Below are 27,631 nucleotides of genomic sequence, written 5' to 3' on the forward strand. Positions count from 1 at the left end.
TAGGGAAGAGTTGAGGGCATGAAGGGAGTGCTAGGAATGGGGAAAAAGTAAGAACCAAGATGCATTATGTAAAGGTACAATTCCCAATGAGAAATGTAATTGTGTTGTATGCCTACAATGTACTAATAAAAGAATTTTATAAAGAAAACAAAGGAGATCTCACTTGTTGATTATGCTAGTACATAGGCAACTGAGGTTTTGTTCATAAAATCTTTTCCTACGGCAGTGTCTTCAGGAGTTCTACCTAACTTCTGTCCCAGCCAGGTTAGTATTTCTCTTTTCATATTTAGATCTTTAATCCATTTCTATTTTAGTTTAGTGCATGGTGAGTGATATAGATCTAGTTTTAATCCTTGGCAAGTTGAAGCCCAAATTTTCCAGCACCATTTATTAAAGAGGCTATCTTTCCTCCAGTGAGGGTGTTTGGATCCTTTGTTGAAGATGAGGTGGCTGAGTGTGTCTGGAGTTGTTTCTGCATCTTCTAATCTGTTCCACTAGTCCTCAGGTCTGTTTCTTTGCCAGTACCATGCTGTTTTTATCACATTAGCTTTGTAGTATAGTTTCAAGTTGGTGGTTGTAATACCCCCTGCTATGTCTCTGTTACCTAAAATTACTTTTATTATTCTAGATCTCTTCATGTTCCAAATACATTTTTGGATTGGTTTCTCATGGTCTGTGAAGTATGCTGCTGAGATTTCAATTGGGATTGTATTGAATCTATATAGCAGTTTTGAAAGTATGGGCACTTTCACTATGTTGGTTCTTCCTACCCAGGAGCAAGGGATGTCTGTCCATTTTCTGATATCCTCTTCAACCTCTCTTTTCAGAGTGCTATAGTTTTCAGAGAAGAGGTCTTTGATTTCTTTTGTTAGGTTGATTCCTAGGTATTTCAGTTTTTTGGATGCTATTGTGAACGGAATTGTTTGCCCTATTTTTCTCTGAGTGAGTCTATGTTTGTGTAGAGGAAAGCTATCAATTTTTGTGTGTTGAACTTGTATCCAGCTACTTTGCTCCATTTGGTTATTAAGTCTAGAAGATTTTTGGTGGAGTTCTTGGGGTCTTCTATATAGAGTGTCATGTCATCTCCAAATAATGACAATTTGACTTCTTTATTTCCTATCTTCATTCCTGTTATTTCTTTCTCTTGTCTAATTGCTATGGATATTGTTTCCAAAACTATATTGAACAGGAATGGTGATAGTGGACATCCTTGTCTTGTTCCCAATTTTAGTGTGAAAGATTTCAGTTTTTGACCATTTACTATGGTATTGGCTTTTCACAGATAGCTTTTATCAGATTGAGGTAGAGACCATCTACGCCAATTTTTTTAGAGTTTTTATCAAAAATGCATGTTGGATTTTATTGAATGCTGTTTCTACAACTACTGAGAGGATCATATTGTTTTTGTCTTTGGCTCTATTAATATTGTGTATTCCATTGATTGATTTGCATATGTTGAACCATCCCTGCATTCCTAGGATGTATCCCACTTGATCAGGGTATATAATCTTTTCAATGATCTTCTGGATCCTATTGGCCAGTATCTTATTGAGGATTTTTGAATCTATGCTTATTAGTGAGATTGACCTATAGTCTTTTTCTGTTGGGTCTTTCTCTGCTTTGGGGATCATGGTGATGCTTGCTTCCAGAAATGAATTTGGGAGGATTGGTTCACTTTCAATTTCATTGAAGAGTTTAAGCAGTAGTGGGAATAGTTTTTCTCTAAATGTCTTGTAGAATTCAGCAGTGAAGCCATCAGGACCCAGGGTTTTCTTAGTTGGTAAGTTTCTAATTATATTTTCAATTTCATTGATTGATATTGGGTTGTTTATAAAATTTATGTCATATTTGCTCATCTAATATGTAATTCATACATATCTAGGAAACTGTACATTTCTTCTGTGTTTTCCATCTTATTCCAGGATAGATTCTTGCAGTAGGTATTGATGATCCTCTGGATTTCTGCTGGGTCTGCTTTAATTTCACCTTTTTCATTCCTAATTGTATGGATTTGGGCCTTTTCTTTCCTTTTTTTGATAAGATTGGCTAAGGGTTTGTCAATTTTGTTTACTCCTTCTAAGAACCAACTCTCTGCCTCCTTGATTTTTTTGTATCATTCTCTTCCTCTCCATTGCATTGATTTCTCCTCTGAACTTTATAATTTCCTCTCTTGTATGAGCTTTGGGGTTGTTCTGCTCTTCTTTTTCTAGAACTTTGAGGTTCAGCATCAGGTTGTTTAATTGGCCTTGCTCTATTTTCCTAATAGGAGTATTCACTGCTATGAATTTCCCTCATAAGACTGCTTTCATTGTGTCCCATAGATTCTGACATGTTGTACTCTTATAATTTAATTATAGGAACTGTCTGGTTTCTTCTTTAATTTCCTCCATGATCCCTTGGTTATTCCGAAGTGTGTTGTGCAATTTCCATGTTATGAAATTCTTGCTGTTTCTTTTGGTATTGATCTCCAATTTCATCACACTATGGTCTGCTAATAAACATGGGGCAACTTCAATTCCTTTGCACTTAAACATGTTCTATGAGCGAGTATATGGTCTATTTTGGAGAGTGAGCCATGTGCAGCTGAAAAGAATGTGCATTCTGATTCTGTGGGGTGGAACACCCTGTTAACATACGTTAAATTCATTTGTTCAAGAGTTTGATTGAGTTCTAGTATTTTGATGCTTATTTTTTGTCTAGTTGATCTGTATATTTGTGACAGTGTGGTGTTGAGGTCCCTTGCTACAACAGTATTAGTGCTTATTTCATTTTTCATGTCTATCAGTTTTTGTTTTATATAGTTGGGTACACTAGTGTTTGGTGCATATATATTTATGATTATCATCTCTTCCTCTTGGATTGTTCCATTTACAAGAATATAGTGTCCTTCTTTGTCTCTGTTAATCAGTGTGGGTTTGATATCCACTTGGTCTACAAAAAGGATAGCTACTCCTGTTATTTTTTTTGGTTCCTGTCACATGGAATATTGTTTTCCACTCTTTAGCTTTCAGTCTATGAGTTTCTTTTTGAATTAAGTGTGTTTCTTGTATGCAGCATATTGTTCATCTTGCTTCTTGACCCATTCTGCCAGTCTATTTCTTTGGACTGGTCAGTTGAGACCATTACCATTGAAGATTACAACTGATACTTATGAGTTATCATTGTCATGACTTTTTCTTTTTGTTGGATCCTCCCCCTTTGCTTTAAATTTCTTGTTGTTCCCCATGGATTCATTTTCCTGGGCTTCGTGGGGTTATGATCCTCATTGTCTTTTCCTAGGATTTTGTCTAAAATTTTTTGGAGTGCTGGTTTGGTATTCATGAAGTTCCTCAAGTTCTCTTTGGCATGAATGTATCTTATTTCTCCATCAATTTTGAAAGATAGTTTTGCAGGGTACATCAATCTGGGTTGGAGGCTGTTTTCCTTTAAGGCTTGATGTACATCACTCCAAGCTCTTCTTGCCTGTTGAGAAGTCTGCCATGATTCTGATGGGCTTTCCTTTGTATGTGATTTGTTTCTTTTCTCTTACCTCTTGTAAAATTTTGTTCTTCTCTTGGGTTTCTGGAATCTTAACAATTATATGCCTATGTGTAGATTTTTTTTATCAAGGTTAGTTGGAGTCCTATATGCCTCACTTATCTTTATGTCAAGTTCTTTTCCCCTGCTTGAGAAGTTTTCTGCCATAACTTCTGTGAAAAGGTTTTGTGTCATCTGCACTCTCTCCTGTTTCTTCATTGACTCCAATCAGGCTTATATTGTTCTTCTTTGCATTGTCCAGCAGCTGCTGGATTGATTTCTCAAGGCCCCTTACTATTTTAATGAGATTTTTCCTTTCCTAGTCACTATTTGCAATCTTATCTTCTATGTCTGAAATTCTGTCCTGACATTGACTCATTCTTTTGCGTGAACTTTCAATGGAGTTTTAATCTCCTGGAAATCTATTTTCATCTGTTTTATGGATTCCATTTGTTTCCTCTGTTGGGATTGCATCATGTCCCTCAGCTCCTCTATTCTTTTACCTGTGTCCTCTCTAGACGTATTAATCATATCTTGCACTATTGGCACAATCTGTGCTATTATCTGAGAAATTATTTCTGATTTCATTTTTTCCAGATCCTCTTTCATTGCCAGTTCAGGGAGTACAGGTGGTTGAATATCTGATTGTTCTACCTTGTTTCCCTGTGGGGGTTGCCTTAGGTGATTTGAAAGTCCAGATTTGAGACTTATTTAATTTACATGTCTTCTCATTTCAACAAATGCAGCTTGCTATGCATTTGTTGAGACAACTTTTTGCTCACCCAGTGGTCTTCAATTCTCAGCAAGCCATCAAGCACCCTATTCTTTTTTTTTGTCTTAAATTCTTTTATTGGTACATTGTAGGTATACAGCACAATTACATTTCTCATTGGGATATTGTACCTTTACATGATGCATCTTGGTTCTTATTTTTTCCCCATTCCTAGCCCTCCCTTCACCCCCTCCACCCTTCCCTATTTACAAAGACTTTATTTCCATTTTCTCCATTTCTCAGCACTTTTCCTTTCCCTTCTTTCCTTTCCCCTGCCCCTCCCACTACCCCTACCGCTTTGGACCTTTTCTTCCTATTTTGCATTATTGATTATTCATTCTAATCATTGGTACATTTTAGGTATACAATATAATGACATTCATCATTGGAAATTTGCACCTTTACATAATCTCTCTTGGTTCTTATTTTCTACCCTTGCCCAGCCCTCTCTTCAACCCCTCCATTCCTCCCTATTTACAAAAATTTTGTACCTATTTTTCCATTTTCTCATATTAATCCCATTCCCTTCTATCCTTTCCCCTAGCCCTCCCACTTCCTTCCCCTTTGCCCCTTTTCTTCCTATTTCACATTACCTATTATACATTTTAGTCCTTATTTACACTTTCAGTTTCTCAACCTGGGGAAACTATTCAGTATTTATACATGTGTGTCCTATTTATTTCACTTAAGAGTATTGCCTCAATGTGCATCCACTTAGCTATAAATGTCTCTAATTTCTCAATTTTTATGGCTTAGTGGTATTCCATTTTATGAAAAAAAACCACATTTTCTTGATCCAGTCTCCAGTTGATGGGCATTTGGGCTGTTTCCAAGTTTTAGCTATCACAAACTGTGCTGCTATGAACATGGGCACACATATATCACTGTGGTATGATTCTTTTAATTCTTTGGGGAAGATCCCCAGCAGTGGAATAATGGGGTCAAATGGGACTTCCAGTCCTAGTTCTTTGAGGTATCTCTATACTGATTTCCACAGTGCTTGCACCAGTCTACACTCCCAGCAGTAGTGGAGCAGGGTTCCTCTTTCCCCACAGCCCCACCAGCATTTATTATTGGTTGATTTCATGATAGCAGCCATTCTGTCTGGTGTGAGGTGGAATCTCAGCATTGTTTTCATTTGCATCTCTCGAAGGACCAGTGATGTTGAACATTTTTTCATGTATTTATTTGCTATTTCTACTTCTTTGTCTGAGAAATGTCTGTTCATTTCAGATGCCCATTTTCGGATTGGGTCTTTAAATTTGGGAGGTCTGATCTTTTTATGTTCTTTATAGATTTGAGATAGTAGACCTTTGTCTGAGGAAAAGCAGGTGAAGATTTTTTCCCACTTTGTAGGTTGTCTGTTCACACTGCTGGTGGTTTCTCTTGCTGTGCAGAAGCCTTTTAATAAGAAGAGATCCCACTTGTTGATTTTTTGTGCTAGTTCATGGGCAACTGAAGTTTTGTTCATAAAATCTTTTCCTACACTGATGTCTTCAAGAGTTCTACCTAACCTCTGTTCCAACTGGTTCAGAGTTTCTATTTTAATATTTAGATCTTTAATCCATTTCAATTTTAGTTTATTGCATGGTGAGAGATATAGGTCTAGTTTTAATCTTTGGCAAGTTGAAGCCCAATTTTTCCAGCACCATTTATTAAAGACACTATCCTTCCTCCAGTGAGGGTGTTTGGCTCCTTTATCAAAGTTGAGATGGCTGAGTGTGTCTGGCATTGTTTCTGCATCTTCTAATCTGTTCCACTGGTCCTCAGCTCTGTTTCTTTGCCAGTACCATGCTGTTTTTATCACAGTAGCTTTGTAGTAGAGTTGCACTTTGGGGATTGTGATACCCCCTGCCATGTCTCTGTTACCTAGAATTGCTTTTGCTATTCTGGGTCTCTTCTTGTTCCAAATGAATTTTTGGATTGTTTTCTCAAGGTCCATGAAGTATGCTGCTGGGATCTCAATTGGAATTGCATTAAATCTATATAGCAGTTTTGGAAGTATGGCCATTTTCACTATATTAATCCTTCCTACCCAGGAGCAGGGGATGTCTGTCCATTTTCTGATATCATCTTCCATCTCTCTTTTCAGAGTGCCATAGTTTTCAGAGAAGAGGTCTTTGATTTCTTTTGTTAGGTTGATTCCTAGGTATTTCAGTTTTTTGGATGCTATTGTGAAAAGAATTATTTGCCCTATTTCTCTCTCAGTGACTCTGTCATTGGTGTAGAGGAAAGCTATTGATTTTTGTGTGTTGACCTTGTAACCAGCTACTTGACTGAATTTGGTTATTAAGTCTAGAAGACTTTTGGTGGAGTTCTTGGGGTCTTCTATATAGAGTACCATGTCATCTGAAAATAATGATAATTTGACTTCCTCATTTTCTATCTTTATTCCTTTTATTTCTTTCTCTTGTCTAATTGCCGTGGCTAATGTTTCCAAATCTATATTGAACAAGAGTAAGCACCCTATTCTTTGCTGTTCATCAGTGTACCAATTCCTGGGTTCAGAATGGTTTCCTTCTGGATCTCTGAGCTGACTGTTTTCTGCACGGTCTTCTGGCTGGGGCCTGTGCACACTTGGGATGGTATCTAGTAATATCTCTGGCTAGGGCCTGCCCCCCTTTGTAGCTGTTGTCTGGGAGTGCCTTTGGCTGTGCGTTGTGCACCCCAGACCCTGGTGTCTGAGCATACTTCTGGCTAGGGTCTCCACAGACTTACCGATAATATATGGTGGGCCTCTGGCTAATGCCTGTACACCTTGCAGCTCTTTTCTGGGCCCCCCTTTGGCTTGGGCTTGCATGCCCATGCCACTGTTATCCTGGCAGGGCCCTGCCTGGATCTGCCTGCAGCCAGAGATCTGGTCCACACTGTTGCTCCTAACCAGGTTAAAATTTTTAAAAAGGAATGAAGACACAAATTACTATTATGAGATATTAAAAATTGGATGACTATAGATCTAAAGGACAATAAAAAAATATTTGATCAGTTACAGTGAGACTTATGATCCCTAGGTAGGTACGGTCAGCTCCCTCTCTCCACCTGAAGGAGCCCTGAAGACAGACTTCTGGCCCCTCTGCATCTCTTAGGAATAAATGCTATGGTTTGTATCTAGATATTCCCCAAAGCCCCAGGCATTCATAGGTGGGGCTTTTGGGAGGTGATTGGATCATGGTAATGTGATACTCATACTAATCCAGGTGCAAGTTTTGAGCTCAATATGATGTTGGGAGATGAAGCCCGGTCAGAGAAGGAGGGTCACTGAGGGTGTGGCCTGGAACAGCATATCACCCTACCTTCTCTTTTGATCTCTCCCTGCTTCCTGCTGCCATGCCATGAGCTGAGTCTCTTCTTCCATGCCCTACTGCCTTGCTAACCTGCCTTTTGAGCCACCTGACTATGGCCTGAAACCTCTAAGAACCATGAGGCAGAATAAACCTCTCCTCTTTTAAGTTTTGAATGTCAAGTATAGTGTCTGAGCAATGAGGAAGTAACTAAGACAGGAAAAGATCAAAGTTTTGGTAGTAGAAAATAAGGTAGGATAAAAAATAAAGGTAAGTAGAAAGAAGTCGAGGAAAATCATAAAATCATAAAATCATGAAAATTATACTTAAAGAAGACATCAACTTCAGACACACTCAGAACTGCCCAAAGTGTGCTCTCTATACTTGTTTATGCTTTTCTTCCAGGCCCATCACACCCAAAACTCCTTTGATCCTTTAGCCCATAAATTAGCTTGGTGGATAAGGAAAAGGGCAGAAACCTAATCTTAAGAAATACAATAGACTTTACCCCACCTTTCTCCTGTAAAATGGACCATCCTTTCACCATTGAAATGAGCTATTATCTTTCTACCTGTGACCAAGTCATTGATTTTCTCCTGCAAACCAAGCCTAAACTTTCTATAGATTCATAAATTCCATAGATTTCCACCCCTCTCAAGACACATAAATATCTCCAGCTCTAGACTATAACTCATTTCTCTCTTGAGGGCCAACATGCTATTTCTTTGAGTGTATACTTTTAAAATGCTGCCTAATAGATAACTTCAAACCTTTTAAAGAGATGATAAAGTAATACTGTGCAAAATTCTGTGCTCACAAAATTGATAACGTAGATGAAATATTAAATACTCAATTTATTAAAAGACTCAACCTACCAAAAGTCACAAGGAGAAAAAGATGAAGTGAATAGAACCATATCTCATAAATAAATTGAACCAATAATTAATAACATTCTCAACCAAAAGACTCTAATTCCAGAGGGTTTCACTGATGAATTCTATCAAACATTTAAAGAAGAAAGGTATACCAATTCTCTGTAGCATCTTTCACAAAACAAGAGTAGAGAAAACACCTATTTCATTCACGAGGCCAGCATTACTCTAATATCAAATCCAGACTAAAATAACAGGCCAATATTTGTATTAACATACATGAAAAGCTAGCATTAAATATCATCAAGTCAAATACAACTCTGTGTAAAAAAGATTGTACACTATAACCAAGTGGGATGTATTCCAAGTTGGCAAGGCTGGTTGAACAGTTAAAAATCAATTAATGTAATCACCTCAACATGTGAAAGAAGAAAATGTACATGATGCTTCCAATAGATGCAAACAAAGCATTCAACCAAGTTGAATACTCATTCACAATTTAAGACAAAAAAAACCCCTAAAATTAAAAAATAAGCTCTCAGCAAATTAGGAATACAGAGGCCCATTCCCAGAGAACAGCTATAAAAACCCATGTATAACATCATATTTAATGGTAAGAAACTAAAGCGCTTCTCCTTAAAACCAGGACCAAGTCATCACTCCTATGCAATGCTGTACTAGAAATTTTATGTAATCAATAAGAAGAGGAAATACAAGGACAAAACTTTCTCTTCAATTAACTAAGAGAAACTAATCCTATAAATAAAACAAATCTAATTATTTTGTTTTGAAATTTTGTTTTGTTTTGTTTTGGTACCTGGGATTGAACTTGGGACCTTGCGCTTGCAAGGCAGGTGCCAGAACCACTGAGCTAAATCCCTGGCCCTGTTTTGTTTTTCAAAGTAAAAAGAGTGCTTTCTTATATTTTACTAATATCTATTTGTATTTAAAAAGAAAGATTCTAACATATATTATTGGATATAAAACCAAAAAGAAAAGAAAAGTTATACAAATTGGGGAGGAAGAAATAAAATAGTCTTTATCTGTAGATTACGATTGTGTAGAAAATTCCAAAGAACAACAAAAAAAGAGAACTCCTGAAATGAGTAGGCAGTTATTGCAAGAATAAAAGGTTAGTATACAAAGTTAACTGTTTTCCCACATACTAACAATTACCAATTGAAATTTAAAATTAAAATCATCACTTCATTTATATTCACTCTTTTTCCAAAAAAAATGCTAAGATGAAAATCTAGCCTAATATATACAACATATATATGAGAAAAACTACAAAACTCAGATGAAAGATTCCAAAAAAATCTACAAAAAATTTTACTAGTTCATAGATAGAAAAACTCAAAATTGTTAAGATGTTGGTTCCTCTCAACTTGATATGTCATATTCAAGGCAATGCCAATCAAAATACCAGCAAGTTATTCTAAAGATTACATGGAAAAGTGAAAAACACACAATGGCCAATACAAACACAGGAAACAGAAGCAAAAATAGACAAGTGAAATTACATCAAACTGTAAAACTTCTGTACATCAAAGGAAATAATAAACAGAATGCAGAGACAACCTGCAGAACGCGACAAAATATTTGCAATGATTACATCTGATAAGGGGTGTATGCCCAAAATATATAAGGAATTCAAAAATTTCAATACAAAAGATAATTCAAAACTGGGCTATAGATCTCAATAGACATTTCTCAAGAGAGTACAAATGGCCTAAGGGTACATGGAAACAGCTGGACCTTGCTAATCATCAGGGAAATGCAAATCAAAATTACAATGAGATATCACCTCATCCTCGTGAGAATGGTAAGTCTAAAGGTAAATGCAGGTGAGAATGTGGAGAAAAGGAAACTGAACACTTGGACACTATTGGTGGAAATGGAAAATAATAGAGCCATTATGTAAAAAAGGATGTAGATCCCTTAAAAAATTAGAAATAGAATTACCACGTGATCCAGAAATGGATAATCTGTGAAGATGAAACTGCTTTCCTCATTTCATTGCAGCACTATTTACAATAGCCAAGAAATGTAAACAAGGTGTCTATTAGCTGATGAATAGATAATGAAAATGTGGTTAATATATACAAAGGCATACAATTCAGCAATAAAAAGAATGAAATACTGTTGTTTGCCATAATATGGGTAGATCATTATGATAAGTAAAATAAGTCAGACAGGGTAAAATAAGTACCACATTACCTGACTTGTATGTGGAACCTGAAAAAGTGGATCCCGGGTAAGTTTGGAGTAGCATAGTGATTAGCAGAGGCTGGTGACAGCGAGCAGGAAAGGAATGGGGAAAGTATGATCAATGAGTACTAAGTTACAGTTAGACAAGAGCAAGAAGCTCCGGCTAGTACTGCGTGGTATGACCTCTATAGGTAATAATTATGTACTATAGATTCCAAACATATATGGGAAAGACTTTTGAAAGTTTTTAACACAAAGAAATAATAAATATTTGAGGAATATATATATATACATAAGTAAATGCCCACTAATACAACTTTTATTTTTTGTATATAAATGAACAATTTAAAAATTAAAGAGGGGCTGATACAATATTCAATGAGGAGAAAAATCAGAGGATTGTTACTACTTGACTTTAAGACTTACTTACTATAAAGCATCATTAACTAAGAGAGTGTGGTATTGGTGAATAGACAAATGGATCAATGGAGCAGATTAGAAAGCCCAGAAATATGGCCCACAAAGTACAATTAACTGATCTTTGATATACAAACAGACCAATTCAATGGAAAAAGATACTCTTTTTAACAAATTGTTCTCGAATAACTGGACATCTGTATGCAAAAAGCTAATCTACATAAACTTTACACACTTGACAAAAATTAACACAAAATAAAACATAAATAACTGTAAAACACAAAGCTATAATATTGCTAGGGAGTAGTACAGGACAAGGTCTAGACAACATGAGTTTGGGGGTGACTTTTTAGATACAGCATCAAAAGTATGAACCATGGAAGAAAAGATTGATAAGTTGGACTTCACCAAAAGTAAATACTTCGCTCTGCAAAAGGCACTGCTAAGAGAATGAAAGTCTAAGCCATGAACTCAGAGAAAATCTTTGCAAAACTTGTATCTGATGAGGGAAGAATTAATACCAAAAAAAAAGAAGAAGAACTCCTAAAAGTCTCCAAGAAGATAGCAACAAATTTTAAAATGCGCATAATCTCTGGACAGATATCTCACCAAAGAAGATATGGAAGTAGCAAATAAGCATATGAAAAGATGCTCAACAATATATGTCTCTAGGAAATTATCAACTAAAGCAACAATGAAATATTACTACTACACACCTACTAGAATGGCTAAAATCCAAAACATTGACAACACCAAATGCTCAGGAGCATGTGGAGCAATAGGAAATTTTTTCTTTCCTGGTGGCAGTGCAGAATGGTGCAGTCACTTTGGAAGGAAGACAGCTTGCTAGTTTCTCACAAGCCTCGATATAGCCTTACCATATGATTCAGCAATAGTGCTCCTAGGTATTTATCCAAATGAGTTGAAGATTTATATTCACACAAAAGCTAGCACATGAGTATTTATAACAGAATTATTCCTACATGTAAGCAAAATGCCCTTCAATAGATGAATGGATAAACTGTGTTACATTCACACAATGGAATATTATTGAGCCATTTAGAAAAAAAGAAGACAGGGATATATGGGAAATCTGTATACCTTTCACTCAATTTTGCTTTGAAACTAAAGCTACTCTCAAAAATAAATGATCTATCAAGCCATCAAAAATTATAGAGGTATGTGAAATGCATATTGCTCAGAGAAAGAACCCAGTGAAAAAAAAGAATTATGAGTACAGGGCCAGGGATTTAGCTCAGTGGTTCCGCCGCCTGCCTCACAAGTGCAAGGTCCTGAGTTTGATCCCTGGTACCAAAAAAAAAAAAAAAAAAAAAAGAATTATGAGTACGTAATTCCAACTGTATGATTCCAACTATGTTACATCCGGGAAAGGCAAAATTGAAAGACAGTAAAAACGGCATCATTTCCAGGATTTCACATGGAGGAGGAAAGGTTGTAGAGATGAATTTCAGAGGGTTTTTAGGGGAGCGAAACTATCGTGTATGACACTATAATGTAAATGATGATATTATGCATTTACCAAAATTCAGACACAAAGAACAAAGCTTAATGCAACCAATGGGGTTTAGGTAGAAGCAACTTATCCACTTGGTGTGTCAGTTGTAAGGAATGTACTACACTATTACAACAAGATGACAATAATGGGGGAAATTTTGTGCACATGGTAAGGATATGGAGCTATGTGATTTTGCTATCACAGTTCTAGAATTTTTAAATAGTAAATAAGTTAAAATGTCTACTAAAAAATCTATCCACTGTTCTCCACTGCAGTTTCCATAGGCTTGTTCTAGCTACCTCTGCCTTTTGTCTGATTTACTGTTACAACCTCCTATTCACCTTCAAATTTCACCTCTCTAATCCATAGTCCATTCTCTAGCAAGCATGATGTATATAGTATGTATATGTGCACATATGCATGTGTGTAGTGTGGTACAGGGATGGAACCCAGGGCCTTGCACATGCTGAACAAGCACTATGCCACTGAGCCATACCCAGCCCTATATATAGTGCCATTTTATAAACAGTAAAATAATTGCATTTTAATATTTTAGTTGTTCCTTGTTGCCTTCAGAATCCAGTCCTGAATCCTTAGCATGGATTATAGGTCTCCATGTCCTTACCTCAGCACTCTGCAAAACTAAACTCCCCCTGTGGACGCTGTCTCTGCTGAGCCACTGCCAGGTTTCAAGCCTCTCTTGCTTCCATTTCCCTCTATGTTGCTTAGATAAGACCCACTCTTTCTCTGCTCTCACTTTAAACATCTTCTCCCCTAAGCAACCATCATAGTTTAGACAAAAATAAGTTCTGACAACTTTTAAGTTGAAAAACAAAATCTTATGAATCTCCAATGGATACCTCAAATAACTCACAGTTTTACATTTTAGTAACAGGCCGAGAAATACATCCTAGCATAAACTCTGGTTTTAATGGATGGAACAAAATCATCTGAGAAAAAGAAAAAAAAAAAACCCCACTCAGCCATATGTGTATGATTGGCTTTCCAAGTGCAAACATATCTGGACTGGAGATCAGCCTGGATCTCAATGAAGACTCGCAGGCCTCAACCTATGTCACAACCAAAACAAAGTTAAAGTGATCCTGGAAAAGTTGGCAAGTCATCACAGCTGTTCTGGAGTGGATGCAGGCACATTACTCCAGGTGATAGTGACTATTGCCATAGGATTAGCTCTGGAGTATTAAAAAGGTATTAAAATAGTCCAGATGCAAAGGAAGAGTCACTGGGGCCTAGGAGGAAGAGGTGAAGGGTCAAAGCCAAGGTTAAGGTCTGAATTAAAAACAAGCTTGGTCCTCAAGGATTCATGCCAGAGCAGGCAAATTTTTTTAAACACTGTTACCTAAAGTGGAAACAATAGATATGTATATTCCCTTTTTTTTCCAAACAGAATTCAATAACTAGCATCCTGACAGAAGTGGTGATAAATGCATCCTATTCTGTATAAGCAGCTGTGCCTGCTCTTATTGTTACAAATGTGTAAATGGTGAGCTCTTATTTTTAATTCTTTGAAGCATAAGTTGAGAAGCAGATATCCACACAAGGCAGGGAAGGAGGAAAGTGTGATCTGAAGAATGTCAGGCAGTGCAGGCAACAAGAGAAGGTGACAATATTCATGCTCCCCTGCCTCCCCCAAGCACCCCGGTGGCCTCAAGCTAGTTTGAGTGTTGGGGGCTGAACTGTTATACAAGAGACCTCAGCCAAAAGTCACTTCTGTAGCTGTCTGGACACTCAGTTTTCCGCCTTCTGCTTTAGGCCCTCCAATACTGATCACTGCCACCCCTCTCAACACTGGTTCATTCCCTCATTCATTCATTCATTCCATCATTCATTCATTGTTCATTTAACAAATATTCATTGAGACAAGATATTGGAGATAGAAGGCCAAGACAGACAGACAACATCCTTGATCTCATTGAACTAGCATTCTAGTTGGGAAAATAGGCAATAAATAAATAAACACATAGGCAGGGAATAATAAATGCTACAAAGACAGAAAATCTAAACTAAAAGAATAGAAGGAAGCGGGGCATGGTGGTACACACCTTTAATCCCAGAAATTTGGAAGGTTGAGGCAGGAGGGTTGCAAGCTCAAGCCCAGCCTGGGAAACTTGGCAACTTAGCAAAACTCTGCCTCAAAATAAAAACCAAAAAGGGGTTGGGGATGTAACTTAGTCCAGAGGCCCTTAGTTCATTCCCCATACCACAAAAAAAGGGAAAGAAAAGATGAAAGGTATAGTTTTAAATAAAGTGGCCCAAGAAGTCTTCTTGAGGCTAACATGTAAGTAGAGACTGAAAGGAATTGAGTGAGTCATGTGAGTACTGATAGAAAACACCTAATGTCCAGGCCTGAAATGAAGAGGTTTAGGGCCCATCCAGAGGAGCAGAGTGGAGAAAGGAGAGGAAGGAAGGTAAAGAGGGGCCTTTGGTCAAGAGGAATCCTATCTGGTCCTTGTTGACCATGGCTTTTATTCTGTGTCCTGGGAATCTGTGAGATGGGGGGCAAGGAAGTGACTTATTGGGATTGTTTGTGTGCAGTAAAAGACATATAGCATAAAACCTATCTTAACCATTCTGAATGAAGTGCATTCACCTTGTCCTAACATCTAATATCACCAGCATCCTTGCATAGGGCTCTTTCCTCCTTGCAGAATTCAAACCCTGCGCCAATTAAACAGTAACTCCACACCCTCAACCCCTGGCAACCACCATTCTAGTTTCTGTCTCTATTAATTTCACTATGCTAGTAACCTTAAAGTATAAGTGGAATCATTCATTATTTTTCCTTCTGTGGCTGGAGTGTATTTAAGCTTTATTCATGTTATACAGCCTGTGTCTGAATTTTCTCTTTTTAAGACGGAAAAATATCCCATTGTATGAATGCACTGCAATTTGTTAATCCATTCATTCATCAATGCACCCTTAGGCTGCTTCTCCTTTTTTCTATTGATAGTACTGCTATAATCATGGTTATACAAATATCTCTTTAAGATCCTGCTTTCATTTCTGCTGGCTACATACTCAGTAGTGAAATTCCATTTTTATTTATTTTAAAATGGAATTATTTATTTACTTTAAATTATTTATTTAAATTATTTATTTATTTCAAAGCAGTGCCAGGTTTCAAACTCAAGGTCTCACACATGGGAGGTAAGCAATCTACCACTGAGCTATATAGCCAGACATATTTTTAATTTTTTGAGGAAATGCCACATCATTATCCATAGTGGCTATGATGTTTACATTATACAATTTATATTTTTGAAGGTTCTCTCTGGTTGCTGAGACAAAAATAGATTGTAGGGAAATAAGAATGGAGTCAGGGAACATAGTTAGGGGCTCTTGGAGTATTACAGGCAGTCAGTGCCTTGTTGATTATAATGCCCTAATTTCTGGGGTCTCAGAAAAGTAATGATGAAATTGGGGGCTTGGTATAGAACACCAGGCCCACAGGAAAAGGGAGTGTAGCAATATTTGAAGGCAAGTAGACAATTCAGTCTCTGTTCAGTACACTTTCTCTATGGGGACTCTAATGAATCTGGCTGGAGCCTGAGTTACGACTGATACCACAAACAACACTTTACCCACATATATCCAGCTAAAGAAACCAGCTCCCAAGGAAAGACTGGAAACTTAGGGCCCTGAAAGGCATCTCTGTTTACCAATTCAGCTATTCCTTTTGCCATAAGCATGACTTTAGGGCTAGACTAAGGATTGCAGGTTAGTTCTTTTCAAGAGAAAACTGCCACTTCTGATTTGTGTTTATGTCCAGAGACCTGGAAGGGTTTGAAGCTATGGGAAGCTGTGATTTCTCAACCCTATAGTTATTTCTAACAATGTTCAGTTATTTTATTTTTGAGGCAATCCAGCACACTTTGTGCTCAAGCAAATCTAAATACTCATCAAAATTGTTTTGTTAATAATGACATTTAATAAATGCCTTCTCTTTCACTTTTGATAGAATGTGAGTCACAGATCCTTCCTGAGACCTTAAAAGTTCTTGAACTTTTAAAATGACAAGCATTTGATTTCAAATTATTGTACTAAAACCCTTTACATAGTAAGAGTATGTTTTCCAAAGTACAAGGTGGACAACTAAAGGAATTGAATCTTGACAGAAAATAAGGCAAATTTGATTCCCTGCTAGCCAATTAGCAATTTGCATTTGCAGAGTATTAATATTCCTCCTATCCAGAAGAATACCTGAACCAAAATCACAAAATCACATTGCTGATTGTCCACTGAAATCCACTTTCCAGTTGGACTGGACACAACCCAAGAGAGCTCAGAAGAGAGACAGTGCACAGAGAACATTCACAAAAAGGTAAGCAATCTAAGTACATAAAACAATTAGGAAAAAAACTGAGAATGCATTAGGTTTTTTAAAGCATCTTTTAAAGCATCTCCTCACCAAAGTGCTGGTTTCTCATCAGAAAATGTTTCATAACACATTCATATTTTCCAAGGCTGCTCTTAGAGCAATAATCCCATTGACATTTCAGTGTTTAGTTAACTTCTTATATATTTAAAATGGAAATGATGTCTGTGAGATTTAGGTGCTTTAATCAGGCCAGTCCCTTCTTCAATGCTTTAGGGAGAAAATTCCCTCAGAAGACAACTGTGTAAATGATTTTGTTTCAGTTTTAAGTGCTGGGAAAGGAGGAATTTAAAATAAAATCATTTTTATTTTTTAAAAAGATGGGATGTTCCTAGTGTCACTTGGGAATGTGGTGGCCATGCATGCTTTCTGGAACTCAGACAGGGCAGAAGAACATTGTGATTTTTGTTTGCACTCAGGTGTTAGATGGCTCTGTACCCAGATTTGCCCTGATTTACCTTATTGCCCTGGGGTAGCTAAATAACCTCAGCCTCAATTTTACTAATTTGTAATGTGAGTAAACTAGTAGCCTCTCTCTCATGGGAACAGAACTAAATGCCTTACTGTATGTGGAGGTCACCCAGCCCCTGGCACAAAGCAGGTGCCCAATGATATGCAGCTGTCACAATCCCTCTGGTCACAGCTCTCAGAACTTCTACAGGGCAACGGGCCAAACAGTCCAGACAAAGCTGTCAAGTTTGAGCTCAGGGGGTTTACTTATTTTTTGCTTAATGGACAAAATGGAGCCATGAAAAGGAAGCAGGTTAAAATAGAGGCGAGATATATACAAAGGGGTTTCTTCTCCTCTTTGTCTTGAAAATGTGCTGTTGGCAGATGCCCTCTGAGCTCCTGTGAGATGCTCCATTTCATTGTTTCTCTGTGGCTTGCCATCAGTAAAATGCTTCTTAAGAAGAAATTGTTTCTTTTTTAGGTACTTGGTTTCCCCACCTATTCTTAAAACAGAAGCACTCTTTCAGATTTATTTAAAGTCAAATTTTATTTGATCAGCTTTATAAACCATCTCTCCAATTCTAAAAGTCTTTTGTAGCCTCCAGCTTCTATGAGTTTTAATAACTTCAAATCCATCTTCTCTTCTAACTTTGATATACATTGACAGTTTTATATCTACTAGCTGTACTAGAACAGAAGAAATGCTGTTTCGTGAACAATAGGTACATAGCAAATGTTGATTCAATGAATGAATGTGGGGTAGACAAAGCTGTGGGTAAGTTGGGGTTTTAAATTGCTAATGAGTATGTGAAGTCTCCTGAAATTGCTACATCTACCTATGAATTGTCAAGAATGGTAGACAGCTGTAGCTTCAAAAACACTGAATGTGGTCCCACGATGGGTGTGACCTTATGAGTTATAAACAGACTTTCTGCCTTCCTTTTTCTCAACCTTCTTCCAGTCCTCCCTTTTCTTTAATAAACATCACCAAGAGAGCATATTCATATCATGAGCTGTGTGACCAAAATAGATTTTGTTGGAGTCTTTTAGTGGGTTCTCAAACAGCATCCTTCTTCAAACAAATTCTGAACCAGGTGAGATGTAAGACAAAGGAAAAAGGCAGATGAGAAACCAAAATGTCACATGGACTGCTGCTTGTACAGATACCAGTAACTGGCCCCAAGTCTGTTCTCTGTCTTTGGGACCACATGTCCCTTCAAAGTGAGGTGGGCCCATGTAGCTATGTTTTCCACAGTAGAGTTTAGATCAGGTGTGTTCAGAGTTGTATGGCCATAAACGTCCAAGGCACAATGGAGTTTGAGAAACTACAATGTCTCCACTTGCAGACCAGGCTAGACAACCTCCCAGTGATATCACACTGTCCTTTGCTCTTTCTGTGGGTAGGAATGGAGATCTGTGGGTAGGAAGGGAGACCCAGAAGCTACATGTTGAAGACAATAGAACAGAATGACTGTGTGAGGCGGTACCACCCTACTGACCTTGACTGTTATGAGACAAAGAAATAAACTTTTTGTGTTCTTTTCGTGTCTTCTATTGCCACACAGCAAAGCCTACCTTCTTAGCCTGCTCTAACTCACAATAAAGCTGACTTTAGAGACAGGGTCTTACATTTGTGTATAGGAAAAATTCTAGCCTCTAGCAGGCTAACCTCCACCCAGTCCCTCTGACAAGAGCTTTCTCGTCCTCCTCCCACTTTTTATTCCCCATGCTGGCAGAAACCCAGCAGAAAACCCACCCCAATGACCCTCACAGGATTACAAATAACCTTCTGGACAGCTGCTTCTGGAAAACACTTCAGAGTGGTTTCTTATGAAAGTGTGAGGGGAACAGGATTGGAAAGTAACGATAAAAGAGAGTAAGTAAATTTTAAAAACAAGATCTAGTGGAGAAATAAGCTCCTTCTGCATTAGCCTGAACTCCATCCTTGATCCAAAACCAACTCTACTGCTTCACAGACTAGCTTTTGGCATTCTGTCCACATTCTCCCCAGCATCCAGTCCTGGCTTGCTTGGATTTGTCTTTTCCTTCCCATCTTGGCCCACACAGCTGAGAGTTTTGCAGAAACAGAAGTCTGCCAAAAATAATAGCTTTCCTAAATGTCCACCAACAAGGAGATTGGCGTATAAATTATGAAGCATCCAGTCAATGGAGTATTAGTCAATCGTTATACATGAAAAACATGAAGCATTTGTAATAATGTTGAAGATGTCTGTGAAACAATGTTACTGAAGAAAAAATCTAATCATAAAATTATAGATACAATATGGCAACAACATTAAAAAATGTACACATGGGAATAAAGCTTTGGATGAAACTCAAAGAAAACAAATTACTGGGGTAGAGTGGTGGGATTCAACAAATATTTTTATTGTTTAAAATTTAAGTGGGCAAAGAAACCACTTTTGCTGTCCCCATTCAGTGACAGCACAAAGAGATGGTACGACCACCCTATCCTGTCTTCAGTGGGAATCATCCCAATTGAGAGCAGGGGGAGCTTGGCAGAGCTCCAAGAGAGGCCTGACTCCAGACACCCTGTGTCTGTGTGATGCAGAGTCTGAACACAAGTCCTGCTGTTGCTTCCATATGGCCTCACTTTATTTTTAAGTCTTTTAAGATTCTAAGCATTTTGTATCTTGATGGTGGTACTGTTTCCCTTAGTAATGCAGAAATCCAAATAGGAATACTCCTAGACACATTGCTCTCTGAAGATCCTGGTTAATGTGACATTCTTATAAAGAACTAATAGGAAGTCTATGTCTTCAAATCAGGTGAACAGATTTATATAACTCCCTATTGAAAACACTTATGACTGTGGGATTTACATTTCTTTCAGTGTTCAGGAAGGTATTTGTAACTGGGTCAGCCTGGAGCTAATTTTATCATCTTGAAATGTACATGAAGGAGGCATATATGAAAAGCATTCAATGTCAGTAAGCAATAAGATTCAAATTAATCCATACTATACATAATTCTCAGTTCAAAACATGTCATATCTCCAGAACATATTTCTTCTGTCCAACTAGTTTATCACCGTCCTCTCCCTCTCCAGCTCCAGCTTTGTCTTCTTGAGTGAATGGAAAAGGCAAGTCCCAATTGGCAAGAGTGCCCCTAGTCCTTGTTTTGGCTCTGCTAATGTGAAATCTATGAGGGGAACTTTTCTTGGATACAACACCTGGCTCCAAGCTTTGCAAAATGCCACTAGAGTTAAAGTGCCCTCAGAGAGGGCCCTAAGACAAAAGAGAGGAAGCCAGCATGGGAGCACGCTAGATGAAGAATAGAGAGTCTGACAGCTGAGCAAACTGCAGGGATTCCTGCTCAGGGGGATGAGACCTGGAAAACCATAAGCAGCCACTGGGTGAGATTAATGAATTTTTGACTGGGGAATCTGACCCTAAAACTCATTTCTCAGTTCAGTGAGGGCACGAGCAAATCAGCAACAGCAGGTAGATGTGTGGCACACAGGGAGAGCAGTGAGTACAGAAGAGGCCAAAACCCCTTACTCCCATCCCAGCCTCCTTTCCCACCCCCAGCCCTCTTTCCTAATCTTGCCCCACGTCAAACACAATTGCTTCAATAGCTAATCTTTTGTCTTCTGCAGTATTTGTTTACTCCACTACATTAATATTATCATGCTTTCTAAAGACGTTTTATCATGCTGGTTTCCACCATTAAGCTTTGAATATTCCTTGAGTACAATGGCCCTTCCATATCTCTGTCCACAGTGGGGCTCAGAAGATGCCTAGCACCTAGAAGGTGTTTAAGAATCCTGTTGTGTTGGTATTGACTGTCTACTATACAAGGTTGATCAAAATATATGGCAAATGTTTAAATTTTTTAATGTATTTTTAATTTAATAAATGTATTAAAATACACTTTGCCTTTGATCTCCCTCAGAATACTCCCCCTCACTTTAAGGACACTTATCCAATTGTTGTTGCCACTTTCTGAAACAGTTCTAGAAGTCCTCTTTTGTGAATGTCTTTAGGAGTTGTGATAAAAAATATGATGAATGCTGTTGTGCAGTACCATCCAATAGAAAGTTAGGCTGATAAAAAAAATGATGTGTCTTCAGCTACTTTATTGACTGGATCTGACACTGTGCAACTTCTGGTTCTTCCCCAAAGACAAAATGACCAGGAAAGGTTAACTTTTTTCATCAATTCAGGATACAGAGGCAGCTACAGCAGTGCAACTAACAATACTCACAAAAGTCAACTTTCAGAATGTACTGCTTCAGAAATTGGTAAGAACAATAGGATACGCATGTGCAAAGTGAAGGGGAGTGTTTTGAGAGGGATTAATGGCAAAGTGTCTTTTACTATAATACATTTTTAAATTTAAACATTCAGCACATTTTTCAATCACATAGGCATAGAGACAGAGTGCTCACTTTCTAAATTGGAAGACCTACAGGAGGAGAGGGCTATATTGTTGATTATTCCAATTTAGTCCTCAGCAAAAATAAGTACCCACTAAGGATGTACTGGAAGTTGAATCATTCTCTGAAACAGTATTTCAGGGATATCTGACTTCTGCCACCTCTTCATGCATATTTTTCCAACAACACCAGGAGAGAGAGAGGAAGAGCTGTAAGATTGTTCACCATAAGAAATAATATTTTACTTACCTTCTGCTACAGTTCTGAATCTACTCGCCATGGTCTGGCATTTAAACAGCAAGCATAGAACATCACAGCATTTGGAAGCTATAAACACACCAAAGAGGTACACTGTGATGTGGGGTCAGCCAATGTTCCAAATAATAAATAATGTTACTAGATCTGATCATTTCTAACCAAAGATGGTGATGTTCCCCATTATCCTATTTAACAGGTTGAGAACTGTTAGCATGGGCATTAAACTAAATCTTTCCTGTGACTGTCATATCTTAAAAGTTTTTTATTGAAAGAGAAAATTCTTATGTAACACTTGGAAATGCAGCATTTTCTTCTGAATTATTGAAACTTTGTATTGATATTTTTAAGATAGAATGTAATAGTAAGATTTCTCTGTGCCTTTCATGTTAAGACAAATTTTAAAATATGAAAATCATCACTGAAAAGAAAAATCTTGAATAAAATGTTGATTTCAACAAAGGAATGTTGCTAAAACATTTTATAATGTTGTAATGAGAATTGACATCATGATTTTTCCCCTTTCCTGGATGCCAATGCTTGTGTACTTTGTTAATGAATTAAATTCGAACAAGATCTTTGTAGATTGAGATGAGGAAAACTACCAAGAAAGCAAGTTTTTTTAAAAAAATAATGTTTTATTTTATTAGTACATGTTTGCAATTCATGCAGTTTACAATCATCTTCAGAAGTGATTACATATACAGCTTGTTTCTTTATTTTTAAATTTCCTTCCCCTTTCTTCTCCCTCCTCCCTCCTCCTCTGGTTCCCCTATCATTTGTCTTAGCTCATGTTATGGCATATAGTGTTTTCATTAATTGGGGTTATTAAGTTCGGGTACAGGGCACATCTTTATTCTTCTTATTTCCCCTTCTCCTCCTCCTCACTCCTTGCTCTTGTTCCCTTGGACCACTTCCCTATTGCAAAAGATCTGTCCTCTTCTCCCTTTCTAGCCATTCTGTATCATTTTCTTTGTCTGCACTTTGGTTCATTCAGATGAGAGATACCCTGCAGTATTTAAGCTTGTGTTTCTAGTTTATTTCACTCAACACTTTCCAAGTGGATTCATTTTCTTACAAATGTATCATTCTTTGTAGCCCAGTAGTATTCTATTATATATAGATGCCATATTTTCTTTATCCAATCATCTGTTGATGGATATATAGGCTGCTTCCAGGATTTAGCTATTACAGATTCTGCTGCTATAAACATTGGTATGTATGTATTGCTGTAGAATGGTGACTTAAGCTCTTTGGGGAAGATACCTAGCAGGGGGTTAGCTGGGTTATATGGAATTTTTAACTTCTGTTCTTTGAGAAATTTCCATATTGATATCCATAAGGATTGTACCAGTTTGCATTCCCAACAACCACGCAGGAGGGTGCCTTTTCACTACAGCCACATCAGCATTTGATATTGTTTATTTCCAAATGATTGCCATTATTCCCAGAGTAAGAAAGAATCTTGGTATTATTTTTTAAGTTTGTATTTCTCTAGTGGCCAGAGATGTTGAACATTTTTTCATATATTTGTTGGCCATTTGTAGTTCTTCCTCTGTGAAGGACTGTTCATTTCCCTTCCCCATTTCTTGACTGGGTCTTTAATTTTAGGTGGTTTAATTTTTTTAGTTCTTTGTATACAGTTGATACTAGTCCTCCATCTGAAGAATAGCTGGAAATATTTTTTTTCATTCTGGTAGGTTGTCTTTTCACTCTGATTCTTTTGCTGCACAGCTTTTTTAGTCTGACATTTTCCATTTGTTGATTCTTACTCCTATTCCTTGTGCAACTGAGATTCTGTGTAGAAAATCCTTTCCTATACCTATGTCTTCAAGTGTTTTACCTATTTTGTCTTCTGGTGGGTTTAATGTTTCTGTTTTATGTTTAGATTTTTAATTTAGTATATTGTGAGAGATAAGGATCCAGTTTCACTCTTCTGCAAACAGATAACCAGTTTTCCCAGCACCACTTGTTGAATAGGCTCTTTCCTCCAACATATGCTCTTCGGCCCTTTGTCAAAGATCATATAGTTGAATATGTCTGGGGGAGCTTCTATAGCCTCAGTTCTATTCCTTTGATCCACATGTCTGTTTTTGTTCCAGTACCATGCTGTTTTTATCACTACTGCTTTGTAGCATAGCTTGAAGTCAGGTATTGTATGCCTCCTGCTTTGCTCTTGTTGCACCAAATTGCTTTTGCTATGCCTGGTCTCTTCTGGCTCCATAAGAATTTATACTGATAAGACTTGCTTTCTTGAAATAATCCTAAGGTCACTAATACTAAAGGGAATTTAGAGAAACTAAGTGTATTGACTCAGGTGGAAGTTAGATAAGAAAGAAAGTGGACAGTTTTAAACAGTCCTGGTAAATTAAAAGCAAGTGGTTTTAGAATTTATTGACAGATTTTAAAGACATTAAAAGGCTTTTGAATAGTCACTGTTTGTCTTTCCAACAGATGAATAACAATGTTTTAATAGTTCTTTAACTAAAATGTTTTATAGAAATATTATTAAGTTCAGAAGAGCCAATAAAAGCTAGATAATTAAAGGAAAGAACATTGCCTTTGAATTCTTACAAATTTGAGTTTGCTTAAAAGGTAACTAATTGTCCTGTTTTTTTCAAAAAGTTAAGAGGCCAGGATGCAGGACAGTCAGTGCTACATCCAGGACTGTCCTGAGTAAGCTAAGGACAGATGGCTGGTCATCTTCTTTCAAGTCCGGAAAGTACTAGTTAGAGGTCCTTAGTCCAAATACTTCTCCAAGCTTCAATTTCTTTCTCTTTAGAATGGGGAGAATGAGTTATTATGAATGCTTAATATATAACTATATCTCCTCAGACATTCAAATTTTACCTGGCAACCATCTTTACTGACAAATATTAAATGAGAAGGCCAAAATATCACCCAAAGCCTGTATTTTACCTTGTTGTTGACAAGAGTACTTTCTATTATTTTACTATATTCTTTCCTACATAACCAAGTACACTTTTCACACTTCAAAAATTTTTTCTATTCACTTGTGTTGTAAAACTCTGTTAATCTTAACAATTGTCTAGAACCTGAATATTGTCACTAATTTCTCTTAAATGCCTTTAGAAAACTGATTTTATGTCAATTCCAAAGGAGAGTAAATTTTCTTTTTTTCTGAAACGCCATGCATTCTGTGAAGTCTTGAATAAACCTGAAACAGGATAACAGTGGAACAACGAGGGGCAGGCATCTTTGATCACCGTGCACATTAGACAATCCTGGATTAATATCAATATCCAATGATCATCATGGGCAGGAGGCAGGACTGTGAGCCACCAACTGTTCTGTCAGACTGCTATTCTAAGTTGTGAAAAGAATTAAGTCTTTTGGGTTATTAGGAGAGATATTGAATGTAGGTCCAACTCAGAGTTCCAGGAATTATATGAGCAGAGTGTCATGGCTCCAACTTTCTTTCTAAGATAAGGCTGGATTGAAGGGGAAGAAAAAGGCCCAGGGACAAGATATTCAAATAAACTAGCCCAAATGATAGTGATATCTACAAGCAGACTCAACATCAAAAATGGAAGCAGAAAAATAATTTCCACTCATTCCCTAGTGGGAAAAGCAGTTGCTGAAGTAGGGCTAACTTTTTTTGTGGTACTAAGGATTGAACCTATGACCTAAACACTGAGCTACATCCCAGGGCAGTCATTTTGTTTTTTTGTTTGTTTTGTATTGTCAGGGTCTCACTCACTAGGTCACTAAAATTGCCCAGGCTATGTTTAAGCTTGTAATCCTCTTGCCTCAGTCTCCCAGAGTGTTGGGATTACAGACATGTACCAACATGCTCAGCCTATCATTTGGTTTTTGCAGGACTGAGACAATTATCAGCAAAGCTGAGCTGGAACACACAGGGCCCAATGCCATGGAACCAGATGGCTTCTGAAATCTGATATTTTTCAAAAGATTTTTCTCAAAACTGAAGATGAATTCATTAGTTATGTTTAATCAACTGATGAATTTGTAGAAGGAGTGTAAAGCCACATTTCTACTAAACTTTCATTTTATTATTAAAAATGCATGCTTTTAATTAGCTTCATTGTGTTAGTGACAGACATGACCCCTGTTCACCCCCAGCTACCTGAGCTCCTGGAGCGGCTGCTCTCAGCCACCTGAGCTCTGGGAACAATCACAACCCAACTTCTATATTCTGTTGCCTTCCCTTGCATCTTCTAGGACTCAGCATACCCAGATGCATCCACACAGATGCCGATATTCTATTTCACAACAAAACCTCAGCCATTGCCTTGTCAGCCATTGTTATGTCAATCATTGCTATGTTGCCAATTAGCTGCTGCTACTCAGCTATTCTTGCTCCCTCAACCTCACGCTCCCCTTCCCTTACCCCACCAAAGCCCATCTCACTAACTCTTCATAAAAAAACCAGCTCAGTAAACTCCCAACAGATTCTCCTTTGCAGTTACCCATGGAGGTCCTGCTCAGAACCCTAAATTGAGGCTGGTTTTATTCTTTTACTGGGTCATCACTGTTTTACCTAACAGTTTAATTGCTTTTTCTTGCTGTACTAAATACCTGAGAAAATCAACTTAGAGAAGGAAAGATTTGTCTCATGGTTTCAGAGGTTTCATCTGTTGTTGGCTGGTTCCACTACAATGGGCCTGAGGTAAGGCTGAATATCATGGGAGAAGGGTGTGGTGGGGCAAAGCTGCTCACCTCATGGCTGCCAGGAAGCAGAAAGAGGACAATCCAGAGAGAAAGGGTCCAGAAAGAGACATAGTCCCCAAGGTCACACCTCCACTGTCTTCACCATGGCCCCTCTTCTAAGAGCCTATTCTACTATGAATTAATCAGTGGATCCATTGATGAGGTTAGCACCCTCACAACCCTATCACTTTCCAAGCCTATCAGCTGCCTCTGAGGGTCATTTTAGATTTAATCCATAACACGTATTTTCCATGCAGCTGAAAAAGCAAGACAGATAAAGAAGAAACATCTAAGTTCTCTCCCCTGCCTCTCTCTACCTTAAGTCATGTCTGATCTGATAAGATTCCTGAGAGCTGGCCAACTTTTTAAACCTTATATCCTGGCAATAGAATTACAAATGATTCCAATAAGAAACAAAGGAAGAACATAGCAAAAGACACTAATGTCTTCAAATAGTGAAGTCTCTAGAAACTCACAGTTCAGGAAGTAAAGCAAGGCATAAAGAAAGTGCATAGAGAAGTGGAAAAAGAAGCAAGAGAAGACGTTGGCTCAAATCTCTAAGAATTATATTAAAATAACACTTGAATAGCTGAGAAATGTCAAACATGCTAAGAAAGCAAACACATTTTTTTTATATTGAAAGCAAATAAAATAACAAGAAATGTATTTCTCAGTTGCTTGGGCTACCAGTGTAATGTTAACAGATGACAGTGAGATAAAAAGGAACTCAATTTGGATTTTGCATTGGTCTGCTTTGTCAGCAAGCATGATTTTTATTCTGAAAAGGGTAAATATTGATAACTGCATGAGATCTAATAAAGCAGCACCTGGCCTCTCTGAAGCAGTTTGGTTCC

General features: G+C 37.6%; 1 protein-coding gene across 18 annotated transcripts in view; it reads right to left on the bottom strand.

Annotated features, from left to right (window-relative positions):
• The window catches only part of Pofut3 (protein O-fucosyltransferase 3), a 431,777-nt gene that overhangs the window by 95,611 nt on the left and 308,535 nt on the right, over window positions 1-27,631 (bottom strand). The window contains exon 7 of one of the 18 annotated variants that reach the window (XM_087217266.1): window positions 7,577-22,157. The exons of the other annotated variants lie outside the window; for them this stretch is intronic. The gene's annotated coding sequence lies outside the window, so the exon portion shown is untranslated. Of the gene's footprint in view, window positions 1-7,576; window positions 22,158-27,631 lie in introns of those variants that run through there. 18 annotated transcript variants of the gene reach the window in all.

Source organism: Heterocephalus glaber, unplaced genomic scaffold (genome assembly GCF_053883595.1).
Source record: "Heterocephalus glaber isolate CG9 unplaced genomic scaffold, H.glaber_assembly_v1.0 deba00001461, whole genome shotgun sequence".
Lineage (NCBI taxonomy): Eukaryota > Metazoa > Chordata > Mammalia > Rodentia > Bathyergidae > Heterocephalus > Heterocephalus glaber.